This window comes from Artemia sp. Qi Xiang Cuo, chromosome 11 (genome assembly GCF_049724085.1).
Source record: "Artemia sp. Qi Xiang Cuo chromosome 11, ASM4972408v1, whole genome shotgun sequence".
Taxonomy (NCBI): Eukaryota; Metazoa; Arthropoda; class Branchiopoda; order Anostraca; family Artemiidae; genus Artemia; species Artemia sp. Qi Xiang Cuo.
The window spans coordinates 8,318,876-8,334,444 of NC_142804.1; positions in this window are offsets into that span (position 1 = coordinate 8,318,876).

Genomic DNA, 15,569 nt, shown 5'->3' on the forward strand with positions numbered 1-15,569 from the left:
AAACTAAACTAAAACTCTATCTAAAACTCTTAACTAAACTAAAACTCTAACTAAACTAACACTCTAATCTAAAATTAAACTAAAACTCTTAACTAAAAAAACACTAAACTAAAACTAAACTAAAAATAAAAGTAAACTGGAACAGTAAACTAAAAGTAAACTCTAGCTAAAATTCAAAACTAAAACTACATAAAAATAAACTAAAAAAGCTAAACTAAAACTAAACTAAAACTCTAAACTAAAAACTGAACTAAATCTCTAAACGAAAATTCTAAACTGGAAATCTAAACCAAAACTAAACTCTAGTTATAAACGCTAAACTAAACTAAACTAAATCTAAACTATACTAAAATTCAAAAGTAAAACTAAACTGCAGCAATAAGCTAAAACTAAACTACAACTCTTAACTAACAATAAACTATTGCACTAAACCAAAACTAAAGTCTAGCCAAAAACGCTAAATTAATATTAAACTAAAAATAAAAATAAATTGTAACACCAAACTAAAAGTAAACTCTAGGTGAAATTCTAAAGTAAAACTAAATAAAATTAAACTAAAAATGCTAAACTAAAACTAAACTAAAACTAAACTAACACTCTAAACTAAAAACTGAACTAAAACTCTAAACTAAAATCCAGAACTGAAAATCTAAACTAAAACTAAACACTAGTTAAAAACGCTAAATTAAACTAAACTAAAACTAAACTATACTAAAATTCTAAAGTAAAACTAAACTATAACACAAAACTAAACCTAAACTACAACTCTAAACTAAAAATAAACTATTACACTAAACTAAAACTAAACTCTAGCTAAAAACGCTAAACTAAAACTAAACTAAAACTAAACAAAATCTAAAACTAAAATAAATTAAACTGAAAAAAGCCAACCTGAAACTAAACTAAAAATCTAAACTAAAACCGAACTACAACTCTAAACTAGAACGTTAAACTACAACTCAACTCTAAACTACTAAATTAACTAAACTCTAACTCTTAACTAAAACTCTAAACTAAAACTAAACACTAATCTAACACTAAATTAAATTAAACTGATAGAAATGCTAAACTAAAACTAAACTAAAAACTAAACTACTAAACTAACTAAAATCTAAACTACTAAACTAACTAAAACTAAAATCTAAACTACTAAACTAACTAAACTCTAACTCTTAATTAAACTAAAACTAAACACTAAACTAAATTATACTGCAATCTAAACTATTAAACTAACTAAAAATCTAAACTAAAACTAAACACTAATCTAAAACTAAACTAGCTAAAATCTAAACTACTGAACTAACTAAAAGTAAGCTCTAAACTCTAAAATAAAACTAAACTAAAATCTAAACTACTAAAGTAACTAAACTCTAAACTACTAAACTCACAAAAAATCTAAACTATAACTCTAACTGAAACTCTAAACTAAAACTAAACTTAAATCTAAAACTGAACTAAATTTAACTGAAAATTTAACTAAAACATTAATATAAAACTAAAAAACTAAACTACTAAACTAAAATTAAAACTAAAATATAACACTAAACTAAAACTAAACTAAAAATCGAAACTAATACCAAACTAAAAAAAGCTAAAATAAAACTAAACTAAACTATACTAAAATCTAAACTAAAACTCTTAACTAAACACTAAACTAAAACTATAGCACTAAACTAAAACTAAACTAAATTAAACTGAAAATCTAACTAGAACTCTAAAATAAAACTAACTAAAAATCTAAACTACTAAACTAACTAAGATCTAAACTCTAAACTAAAACTAAACTAACACTCTAAATTAAAACTCTAAACTAAACTTTTATTTTTCGAAGTCATGGACATACTTACATGAAATTCAAGAAGATTTATGGTGACAATCTTTGATTGAACGACTGTCTAGTTGAAAATATTCTACTACCTCTATAACATAAATTTCGGTGCCACAAAAAGTGAAATGCTTTAAAAATGTATCTAAATTTGTTTATTAATAAAATTTTGTACAAACCACTGTGTCCTTTAGATTTCTTCTTCTACGTATAGGTAATCATTAGAAACGATAATTAGTGGCAGCTCGTCAGGATTCAACTTGTATTCGTCTGGATGTGCAAAGTCAGGGTCACATTTTCTACAATATAGGGTAACTTCATTTTTATTAAATATCGTTGTAAAGTCAATAATACTACTCTGATTCATATGATAAAATGCACGTGTTTCATTTTGGTTATTTGAAGCAATGTAACATACAAAATTCTCATATGAAGAATCCCTTTCTATAACAGCCAAATAAAAGTCTGTAGGTTTGTAATCAAAGTAGCCAGTATTTTCACAGAGATGTCGTAAAAACCAGACATTTTTATTATTCCAGCAATTGAAGCGTAGATCAGGTTCTTCTTCCCAAAATAATTTAAGGCCACGATGATACCAGTCTCTTAAAAAAACTGAACTCACGTTTAGGGTTTTTCGCAATCAGGCCAGGATAAGTATTTTCCAATTGGTCGCATTTATCATATTGGCAATGGGAGCATAAGAATCCTCTGTTATGAGACTCAAAAATATCTTCAAGACCAGAATTAAAGTCTTTAATTTGCACTTCATATCCTCTATGCAGTTTACATGGATTGTATAATTTACACTTTTCATTATACTCATCAGCAAAAGTACAATTCTCACAGGATGACAAGCTGTCCAAAGTACACAAGCATAATGGGCATGTGTAAAACATTTTCTTATGTTGACTGCTCCACATCCAGAAAGAAAATGATCCTCGATCAATAGCTTCAACCACCTGGGGACGTGTCTAGACATGATTTTGTCTAGAAACAACGCGGGGAAGTTCTCTTTGGATTTTAATAGAAAAGTTTTGCAGGGGATTTCAACCACCTGTGAATTTTGTCTAGTAACAACGCGGAGGAGTTTTGCTAGCTGGGGGTTATGTATAGAAAAACATCGTAGGGGATTTCAGCCACCTGGGAATTTTGTCTAGTAACAACGTGGGGGAGTTCTGCTAGCGGGGGGTTGTATCTAGGAAAACATCGTAGGGGATTTCAGCCACCTGGGAATTCTTCCTAGAAAAGGTATTGCGGGGGAGTTTTGTTAGCTGGGAGTGTGTCTGGAAAAACATCGTAGGGGATTTCAGCAACCTGGGAATTTTTCCTAGAAAAGGCATTCCAGGGGAGTCTTGCTAGCTAGGGGTGTGTCTGGAAAAACATCTTAGGGGATTTCAGTCATCCGGAAGTTTTGCCTAGAAAAGGAATTGCGAGAGAATCTTGCTAGCTGGAGGTGTGTCTGGAAAAAGCATCGCAAGGGAGTCTTGCTTGCTAGGAATTTGCTTAGACATGATTTTGCCTAGAAACATAATTTATTTCAAATATTTCGAGCAAACATATCAACCATCAACAAAACAAAGAAACATCAAACAATATAAAACCCACAAACATAACATAACCAAGAAACGACATAACCATGAAACCATATCAACACAACATAACCAACAATAACCATCAAACAACATCAGCATATCATAACAACATAACATAACATCTAACAACATAACCATCAACATAAAAACTTAACCAACAAACATAACCAAGAAACAACATAACCATGAAATAACACCAACATAAAACAAACAACAATAACATAACATCAACATAACATAACAACATAACATAACATCAAAATAACCATCAAACCACGTAACCATTAACATGAAAACAAAACATAACCAACATAACATCAACATAACATAACAATGATACAACATCAAACAATGTCACGAAGAAACATCAAACAACATAACCAACAAACATCAAACAACATAACGTAACAACATAACCAGAAAACATCAAACAACATAACATAACATAACCAACAATAGCCATCAAACAACATCAACATAGCATAACAACATAACACAACATCAGCCAGATAACCATCAAACCACAACCACTTAACCATCAACATAAAAACATAACCATCAAACATAACATAACCATGAAACCTCATGACATAAAATAAACAATATAACCATAAAAACATCAACATAACATAAAAATATAACATAACAACATAACCATCAAACAAGGTTAAACAACATAGTCCTCAAACATCATCAACATAACATGTCATCATAACATAACAAAATAACCAACAACCAACAAACATCAAACAACATAACCAAGAAACATCATCAGCACAACATAACAACACAGCCATTACTCATAACAAACAATTAACAAACATCAGCATAACCATCAAACAACACCAACATAAAATCAACATAACATCAGACCACATAACCAAGAAACATCATAACCATCAAACAACATAACCAAGAAACATCAAGCAATATAACCATCAAGCATATGTTAACTTCCCTATGTTAATTTCCCTATCTGTGCGCTTGAAATCCAATGGGAAAAGGGAAGGCATGACTTTGAAAGCATTGATGGGATACTACTTCTGCAAAAAATCCATAATCTCTCACGAGAATATTAATTAATTCCCTGGGAGGAAGAAAAAATCATATTTGCAAAAAAAAGAATTCTTATTAGCCGTTTTAAGTTTGAATTGTTATAGTTTTTTTCTGCTGATCTCAAGTTTAATATGGCCTTTACTTTTTTTGAAAAACTTCTTTCTCCAAAGTATTTTTTTTTTAATACTTATCTGTTATCTGTACTTATCTGTTAGAGTGCCTATGTTAGTTTCTTTTTCTAAGTAGAACCTGTTTCTCTGGCTAATCCTAATGAAATATCACAAAATATAATGAAAATATAATACTTTAGAAACAAATTTGGGCTATATATTTCCACATTAGGGAAGGAGGTGGAGGTAAAGTATAGTGGGTCTGCACGCAAAGTGGGTTAGGAGTAGAGATGCCATAATAACTCCTACGAGTACATCATATATGGGCATAGAACCACGTGGTTTATGGATTTTGTCAGTGAGATTTTGAAAAACAGGAACTTTGTCACATTTATTTGATGTTTTATTGTCTTTCTCAGTGAGAATGAAAAACAGGGATTTTGTCACATTTGCGTCTGGTTTCATGAAGGTTTATGTGTGTTGATTGATTTATTTGATGTTTTTATGGTTTTTGTCATTGAGAATGAAAAAACGGGAACTTTGTCACTTTTATGTCTGTTTTAATGTATGGTTATGTGTGTTGGTCGATTTATTTGATGTTTTTCATGGATGGTTATGTGTGTTGGTCAATTTATTTGATGTTTTATGGTCTTTGTCAGTGAGAATGAAAAAACAGGAACTTTGTCACTTTCATGGACTATAGAGTCATAAGGGAGAACACGTGGTTAATGGGGTCAATGTTATTGTTGTTGTTTTGGGCACGCGATAGAGTCATAAGGGGGAACACGTGGTGAATGGGGTCAATGTTATTGTTGTTGTTTTGGGCACGCTCTCAGCGAACGCCAAGGTCAATGTTGTTGTTGTTGTTGTTTTGGGCGAGCTCGAGCCAAATGTTATGAGTTTCTGGGTAACAGTTAGATCCCCCTTCTCGACCAATCAGAGAGCTTGCTTACATATTAGCGGCGGAGGGAGCATAAGGAGAGTATTTTTGCTATAGTTTTATCAATCTGTGAATAGAATTCACTAAGTTTTTAGTTAGCAGTGTAATAACATGAGTGAACAAGTAGAGTTAGAAATATCCTTTTATTGCAAATGTTCTATTTGTAAGGGGCATTTTCATGATTTCGAACATTCACATGAACCTACTCAATGTTCAGACTGCATAGAGGCAGAGACAAATGAGAAGAATCTAGAGGAAACGAGAAGATAAATTATATGTGACATGGAGAGAAATTTATATCGATTACAAGTAAGCTCAGATAAAAGAAGGATTTATATGTTAGAAAAGGAGGACCAAAAAAAGAGACTAGTAAAAGAGGGCTTTCTCTATAGTGTAAAAGACAGCAGTGAAAACCCAAAGAAAAAGGTATATAGTGCAAGATATAACTCGGATTATTGTGACGATTATGCTCTAAGAGAAGAGAAAAAGTGTCCCTTAAGAGAAAACATAAGAGGTCATTCTACGAAAAGGATTTTAAACAACGGAAACCATGGTGGAAGACTTCTCATATATGATTTACCGTTAAATCTAATTATTGATATGTATAATGAGTTTTATATTGTAATCATACAATAAATTGTTTGTACTATTTTAATTTTCATATACTATATATATATAGAGTGAGAAAACCAGCAAAGACTTCTGTACATGAATTGTTCAGTTTAATTAAATCACCCCATAGAGTATTATCAGTCCACAATCAAGTTTTCTATCAAAGATAAGAAAAAATAAATGATTCTTATAACTATTTTTATTTATTTGTCAAATCAATGAATATAACACTTTTTAAATAAAAAATATCACTATCATCATCATCAACCTCCTCGACAATATTAATTTCCTCAATTTGAGGATGAGGTATTGTAATTATTTGTATGCTGTCATCGTCGTCACTGACTATTTCAATATTTCTCAAGGGGGGCATATCCACATATAGACGATCATCGTCCTCGATACACATTCTTCCAGAAGACCCCCTCCTCACTAGATCATCTGACGTGTAAGATAATCCTTCAGACGTATAGTGGAATTCCAGTATATCATCAGCATCATCAATACATATATCGCACAAAAGAATTTCCTCCTCATGAGTGAGGTCCCACTCGCTCCATACATCCTAAAAGATTGATAGCGCTATGATCAAAAACTAGAGTTTCCTACGGAAAACCTATATTAGTTCAGATTTTACTGGAATAGTTTATTTTCGAACCATTATATCTACCAAAGGTTCAACACCTGAGTTAAACTAAGAGGTTTCAACTTCAGAAAAAAATTACATTTGACAACATTTGACAATTTACTAAATTTAAAGTTTCGTTTAGTTTCAAAAATGTTTTCTGTCATTCATCATCTTTTATTCATTCACAAACAATACTAAAGAAAACCACTTCCCACGGTTTATTGATTTTCAATTATTAAGAAGGATATTATTTCTTTGAAATATACATTTTACATTTTTAATTTTCATGCTTTTGATAATTATCTTGTCCTTTTGGTGTAAATTGCAGCTGAAGGCTTATCGCAAAATCACAGTTTCAAGTTTTTTCATATACCAAAATTGAAGGAAGCTAGAAAATGTGAAAAATTCTTTTTACCCGAATATTCTTCAGAGCCCAACCTAACTACGATCTGAAAACAATAATATAACTTATAGTTGAACAATTTTTTTTTAAATATCTCTTTTCTGACATCATTTTGAACTTGCAAATTATTATAAGTAGTAACTAATTACTTAATTTTTAATGAACTTATAATTAATTGAACCAACAATCCAAATTTTTTGATACCACAACAATAAATGGCAAACGAAAATGAATAGGAAAAACTACAGAATTTTAAAAAGTACAGAGTTTGACTCCTGAAATGGAATAGAACAATGGACTATGACAAATAGCTTCAGAATCAAAATCTAATCGAGTCAAATAAAGGTCCATCCGCTATTTTTAGTTATCCACCCCCTCCCACCAAACAAGCAGTGCAGTTAAAACCTACTTAGAATCTATACTTAGACCGTGAAACTAGATGAAACTAAATTTTATGTAAAGTTATGTCTAGCGATAGACTTATTAGAGTGACAGAAACTTTTATTCCACAACCCACAAGAGGATATTTTTCAAGTAAAAAGTAAAGAGCTGCTACACTAAATCAAAGATGAACAGAAATAATGCCGAATAATATGTCAAACGTAAACCTATATCCAATGATATATTTAATAGAGTGACAAAACTTTTTCCACAAGAGGTTATTTTTCAATTAAAAGTAAAGAGCTGCTACACTAAATCAAAGATGAACAGAAATAATGTCCAATAATTGTTCAAACGTAAACTTATGCATAATGATATATTTAATAGAGTAGTGAGTCTAGCTTTGAAAAGTGTGTTAGAACATCTAGAAAGAAGGTATCATATCTAAAAATTAGTATTTTTTATTATTATAGCAAATAAAATTATACCTAATAAAAAAAAAAAAAAAAAAAAAAAAAAAAACTCGATAGGCAAGCGTCCAGCGGGCTTGAACCCTTACACAAATTTGAAGAATTTCCACATCCTGTTGTACAACATATTTTACTGCTTCCACGCAATTAATCTCTTCAATTTTGTAAAGTTTGACTCCTGGTAAAATATGATGTGTGCCCATTGCGGGCAAATATATCCCTTAACCAAAAAAATACGCATGTGTCTACACAAAGAGACAGTTTTACTTTTATGGATATAATTCAATACTCACTACAAATCAAATGGGCTCTTAGTCTCCTTTCAAATAAATAGGAGTTCAGCTTCTGAGCGATAAAAAAATTATTTAATATAATTGGTAAGTACTCGTATTGCCTAGGCAATTACTTGAGGTTATACAGCGGGTAGCTAAACCCAGTATTCCTCAAGAGCCCCCCCAGGCTCCCAAAGAGCCCCCAGACCCCAAAGACTCCCCGAGCTCCCAAAGACCCTTCCCCAGTCCCCCAAGGTCCACCGGGCCTCCCAAAGGACCAATCGGCGCTCAAGGGCCCCCCCCCCAGACTCCAAAAGGCCATACCCAAGCCCCCAAAGGCCCTCCCCGGTCCCCAAAGGTCCACCAGACCCCCAAAGGTCCTCCCCTGGTCCCCAAAGGCCCCCCAAACCTCCAAAGGCCCTCCCCTGATCCTCAAAGGCCCCCAGGCTTCCAAAGGACCCCCAAACCCCCAAAGGCCCTTCCCCGATCTCCAAAGGCCCCCCAGGCTCCCAAAGAGCCCCCAGACCCCAAAGACTCCCCGGGCTCCCAAAGGCCCTTCCCCTGTCCCCAAAGGTCCACCGGGACTCCCAAAGGACCAATCGGCGCTCAAGGGCCCCCCAGACCCCAAAAGGCCCTACCCGAGCCCCCAAAGGCCCTCCCCGGTCCCCAAAGGTCCACCAGACCCCCAAAGGTCCTCCCCGGGTCCCCAAAGGCCCCCCAAACCTCCAAAGGCCCTCCCCTGATCCTCAAAGGCCCCCAGGCTTCCAAAGGACCCCCAAAGGCCCTTCCCCGATCTCCAAAGGCCCCCCGGGCTCCCAAAGACTCTCGAACCCTCAAAGAACCCCCCCCCGGGTCCCCCAAGGCCCCCGAGTCCCTCCATTTCTCCCACCAAAGAGGATGCGCTAAGGTGTATTCTTTTTTTCATATCGGTTGTCGAATAGACTATCTGGCATTACAAAGAAGGGGGTAGAAAGAGCTCTGTCTTATAAGGTGCAATCGTTTATTATAACTGATAATATTACTAATAAGGATCCTTTCATTTTGGAGATAACGCGAACAAGACGAATAGTCTTACAACCCAAGCCTTGTAAGCCCGTGGCTACCAACCGATACAGATTGTCTTTTCGACAGTATTTTGTGTCTCATTTTAGTAAATAAGTGACAAAGAAGAGTGATTATTTAAATTATATTGTCTCTTAATTTAACTGTTAATTTAATTCCTGTTATTTGACATAATAAATTCGTATCGTATCGCACCGTATCGAATATCACTAATAACGCTTAAGCAGAAATTTTTGTATTTTTGTTATTCATCTTCGCATTGAAGCGATACTCGATTACAGGTTCTTAGCAGCTATTGAATAGGAAGAAGATAAAGCCGAGCTATTTTCTAATCATCTTAAATCTACTAGTAAGAAGGTTAATAAGGATATATACACAGAGACATTAATGGGGGGGGGATTTTGAAAATATTTATTGACTGCATTCTGCTTGAAAAATAACTTTTTGGTATTTTCATCGAAAAAATTCAAATTGTCCATTGCCGTCCCCTAAGTTTTAAGAAATATATCCGACCCTCCCCACTAACTTTTCATGAATTGATACCATTTCTTATACGTAAATCAAAACAAGACGAAATCTAATCAGGAAGCTTCAAGCTATGGAATCCATAAGACAATTATTAAACCAAGTAAGACAGGGCTTTAAAGATTTTAAACAGTAAGTCTTTAAAAAGCTGAATGATCATTGAGAACATCATTATTAATAAAAAAAGATGCAGAAAATGTAGTATAAGATAAGCGCTGATAATTTCAAACACCCAGCGTAGGAAAGGAGTTTAAAGAAATATAGGAACGTCAAGGGAGTCAGTAAATAGTGAAGCCTTTATCATATTAGGGCGAAGGACGAGCGTGTGCAGTTGTGTTGCCCTTTGCAGCTTAGTGTTGCCCTTGGAGCTGTAAGTAGTTGTATTTATAAAGGTCTACAAAAGAAGTAGGCCTATGTCCAATCTCCCCTTTGAAAAATATAGAACTGTTTTGACACTCCTGGTCATTGGTGAACAGTTCTGGATAATCACTTTATATACTGAAATCAGTCGAAGTTTTGTAGCATAGGTCCATAGCCCCCCCCCCCCCCAACTCAAAAATTTATGGGGGGGGACATATTTTAATTGCATTTTGCATATTTTCCTTCGGAAAAAACACTGAAAAGCCATATTAAGAGCTATATTTGTGAGTTTTTCACTGAAAATTCCCTTTTTTTTGCCAAGCCCTGACCTCCATAATTAAAGGATATGAATTTAGAACCAAGGAAACGTAATTTCATCGTATTTTGCGCATTTCCATTGGAAAAACACTGAAAAGCCTCATTAAGGGCTATATTTGTGAGTTTTTCACTGAAAATCCCTCTTTTTTAGCCAAGACTTGACCCCCCTAATTAAAGGATATGAATTTAGAACCAAGGAAACGTAATTTCATTGTATTTTGCGTATTTCCATTAGAAAAACATTGAAAAGCCATATTAAGAGCTATATTTGTGAGTTTTTCATTGAAAATTCCTTTTTTGCCATGTCTTGACCTCCCTAATTAAAGGATATGAATTAGAACCAAGGAAACGTAATTTCATCGTATTTTGCGCATTTTCATTGGAAAAACACTGAAAAGCCATTTTAAGAGCTATATTTGTGAGCTTTTTCACTGAAAATCCCTCTTTTTTAGCCAAGCCTTGACCCCCCTAATTAAAGGATATGAATTTAGAACCAAGGAAACGTAATTTCATCGTATTTTGTATATTTTCGTTGGAAAAAAACACTGAAAAACCATATTAAGAGCTATATTTGTGAGTTTTTCATTGAAAATTCCTTTTTTGCCATGTCTTGACCTCCCTAATTAAAGGATATGAATTAGAACCAAGAACACGTATTTTCATCGTATTTTGCGTATTTCCTTTAGAAAAAACATTGAAAAGCCATATTAAGGGTTAATTTGTGAGTTTTTCACCGACAATTCCTTTTTTAGCCAGGATTTTATAATCAATGGAACATAGTTCACTGTATTTTACATATTTTTGATTGGAAAACACACCGAAAGGTCATACTATTTAAACTTACATCAAACGTTGGAGAGCTTACATTTGAAGAACTATCCAATATTTGCATATATTGTTCAATATTTCAACCTATACTAATTCCTTAAACTTCAAAACCCAGAAATATACGCACTTAACGGCTAACTATTCGCGAAAATGGTACTAGGTCACGCTATTAGAACAATAATTACCTTTCTATCTATCGTTCACAGGAAACAGATTCAAACAATACTTCCTACATCATGTGGTTTAATTACGACACACTTGGCATGTCCAATACAGATTAAAACCAGAAAAGACCAGAAACACATAAAACTAAGAAAAAAGGGAATCGCAACCAATCACATGTCGAGGCTTAATATTCTCATGGTTTTAGCTTTTGACGTATAACACTAAACCTAAGGAAATTTATGTATTTAGAATCGGCGTATAAAGCCAATCATTTTCATGGATCTATAATTACTATAATTCTGTTTTTTAGAGTTATGGTTACTTTCGGAACAGTTGCACTTTACTTTCACCTTGTTTCCCAAAAACTGTTTAAAATTAGGGTTTTTTAGGTGTTTTCGTTTTTGCTTTATTGTTCAACCTGATAGGAATTCTGCAACAGGATACTCGTTGAAATTTCTTAATGACTAAAGATTATTTTAACAAGAAATGACTGAAAAGTGTTTGGGGGGGAGATGGGTTGATTGGTAGAAGGATCTATTAGGATAGTTATAGTGGAGGCCGAGTTGCTAGCAAAAAACCCGTGTAGATGAGTTGAAATAAAAAATATTAACAAGAAATGGCTGAAAAGTGTTTTGGGGGAGATGGGCTGATTGGCAGAGGGATTTATTAGCGAAGCTATAGCGGAGGGCAAGTTGCTTGTGATAAATCTAAGCTAATTGGACATAAATTGTTTCGAAAGATACACATTAGCACTCTAAAGATAAATTTAAGCCTTTCAGAGAACTTTCAGCAATGGGTCTACAGGCTAATCAGTTCATGGTAGAAAGGTGACCCCCACCTCCGGGCCACGGGGGCCGAAAGCCTGATACGGATGAGACCCTCACCACCAAGGTCAGGTTAGGTTAGATTAGGTTAGCTCACCTAACATGTCTAGGTTAACTTACAACAGGTTAAGTGGCGCGCCACTTAACCTGATGTAAGTTAACCTAGAAATGTTAGGTGACCTAACCTAACATTTTCTGTCACTCTAATAAGTCTATCAAAAAAGTTTCTGTCACTCTAATAAGTCTATCGTTAGACATAACTTTACAGAAAATTTAGTTTCTTCTAGTTTCACTGTCTAAGTATAGATTCTAAGTAGGTTTTAACTGCACTGCTTGTTTGGTGGGAGGGGGATGAATAACCAAAAATAGCGGATGGACCTTTATTTGACTCGGTTAGATTTTGATTCTGAAGCTATTTGTCATAGTCCATTGTTCTATTCAATTTCATGAGCCAAACTCTGTACTTTTTAAAATGTTGTAGTTTTTCATATTCTTTTTCGTTTGCCATTTATTGTTGTGGTATCAAAAAATTTGGATTGTTGGTTCAATTAATTATAAGTTCATTAAAAATTAAGTAATTAGTTACTACTTATAATAATTTGCTAGTTCCAGATGATGTCAGAAAAGAGATATTTAAAAAAAATTTGTTCAACTATAAGTTATATTATTGTTTTCAGATCGTGGTTAGGTTGGGCTCTGAAGAATATTCGGGTAAAAAGAATTTTTCACATTTTCTAGCTTCCTTCAATTTTGGTATATGAAAAAACTTGAAACTGTGATTTTGCGATATGCCTTCAACTTCAATTTACGCCAAAAGAACAAGATAATTATCAAAAGCATGAAAATTAAAAATGTAAAATGTATATTTCAAAGAAATAATATCCTTCTTAATAATTTAAAATCAATAAACCGTGGGAAGTGGTTTTCTTTAGTATTGTTTGTGAATGATTAAAAGATGATGAGTGACAGAAAACATTTTTGAAACTAAACGAAACTCTAAATTTAGTAAATTGTCAAATGTTGTCAAAATGTAATTTTTTCCTGAAGTTGAAACCTCTTAGTTTAACTCAGGTGTTGAACCTTTGGTAGATATATTGGTTCGAAAATAAACTATTCCCCGAAAACCTGAACTAATATAGGTTTTCTGTAGGACACTCTAGTTTTTGATTACAGCGCTATCAATCTTTTAGGATGCATGGAGCGAGTGGGACCTCACTCATGAGGAGGAAATTCTTTTGTGCGATATATGCATTGATGATGCTGATGATATAATGGAAGTCCACTATACGTCTGAAGGATTATCTTACATGTCAGATGATCTAGTGAGGAGGGGGCCTTCTGGAAGAATGTGTATCGAGGACGATGATCGTCTATATGTGGATATGCCCCCCTTGAGAAATATTGAAATAGTCAGTGACGACGATGACAGCATACAAATAATTACAATACCTCATCCTCAAATTGAGGAAATTACTATTGAGGAGGAGGTTGATGATGATGATAGTGATGTTTTATATTTAAAAAGCGTTATATTCATTGATTTGACAAATGAATAAAAATAGTTAGAAGAATCATTTATTTTTTCTTATCTTTGATAGAAAACTTGGTTGTGAACTGATAATACTCTATGGGGTGATTTAATCAAACTGAACAATTCATGTACAGAAGTCTCTGCTGGTATCTTCACTATATATATATATAGTATATGAAAATTAAAATAGTAAAAACAAATTTATTGTATGATTACAATATAAAACTCATTATACATATCAATAATTAGATTTAACGGTAAATCATATATGGGAAGTCTTCCACCATGGTTTCTGTTGTTTAAAATCCTTTTCATGGAATGACCTCTTATGTTGTCTCTTAAGGGTCACTTTTTCTCTTCTCTTAGAGCATAATCATCATAATAATCTGAGTTATATCTTGCACTATATACCTTTTTCTTTGGGTTTTCACTGCTGTCTTTTACACTATAGAGAAAGCCCTCTTTTACTAGTCTCTTCTTTTGGTCCTTCTTTTCTAACATATCAATCCTTCTTTTATCTGAGCTTACTTGCAATCGATATAAATTTCTCTCCATGTCACATATAATTTTTCTTCTCGTTTCCTCCAGATTCTTCTCATCTGTCTCTGCCTCTATGCAGTCTAAACATTCAGTAGGTTCGTGTGAATATTCAAAATCATGAAAATACCCCTTACAAATAAAACAGTTGCAATAAAAGGATATTTCTAACTCTACTTGTTCACTCATGTTATTACACTGCTAACTAAAAACTTGGTGAATTCTATTCACAGATTGATAAAACTATAGCAAAAATACTTTTCTTATGCTCCCTCCGCCGCTAATATTTAAGCAAGCTCTCTGATTGGCTAAGAAGGGGGATCTAACTGTTACCCTGGAAACTGATTATATTTGGCTCGAGCGTGCCCAAATCAACAAAAACAACAACATTGACCTTGGCATTCACTGAGAGCGTGCCCAAAACAACAGCAATAACATTGACCCCATTAACCACGTGTTCCCCCTTATGACTCTATCGCGTGCCCAAAACAACAACAATAACATTGAGCCCCATTAACCACGTCTTCCCCCTTATGACTCTATAGTCCATGAAAGTGACAAAGTTCCTGTTTTTCCATTCTCACTGACAAAGACCATAAAAACATCAAATAAATCGACCAACACACATAACCATCCATGAAAACATCAAATAAATCAACCAACACATATAACCATCCATGAAAAACAGACACAAATGTGAAAAAGTTTCTGTTTTTCCATTCTCACTGACAAAATCCATAAAACCATCCATAAATGTGACAAAATTCCTGTTTTTCAAATTCTCACTGACAAAAACCATAAACCACGTGGTTCTATGCCCATATATGATGTACTCGTGGGAGTTATTATGGCATCTCTACTGTTAGGTACAATTATTCTGCATCTTATGAAGTAATAGTTGTTTTCTAACTTCACACAGTTCAAATACTTTACCCCCACCCTTACCCCGTAATGTGCATATATATAGCCCAATTTATATATTTTTCATCTATTCTGTCACTTGTCTTGTCTTACGCTAAGCTGAAAGAAACTAAAGAAGAAACCGGTTATACAGTGCGTCAATGGATGAAGAACTTTAGTAGTTTTGTTTGTTACAGTGATTTTCTTTTTGTTTTTTTTTGTTTTTGTTA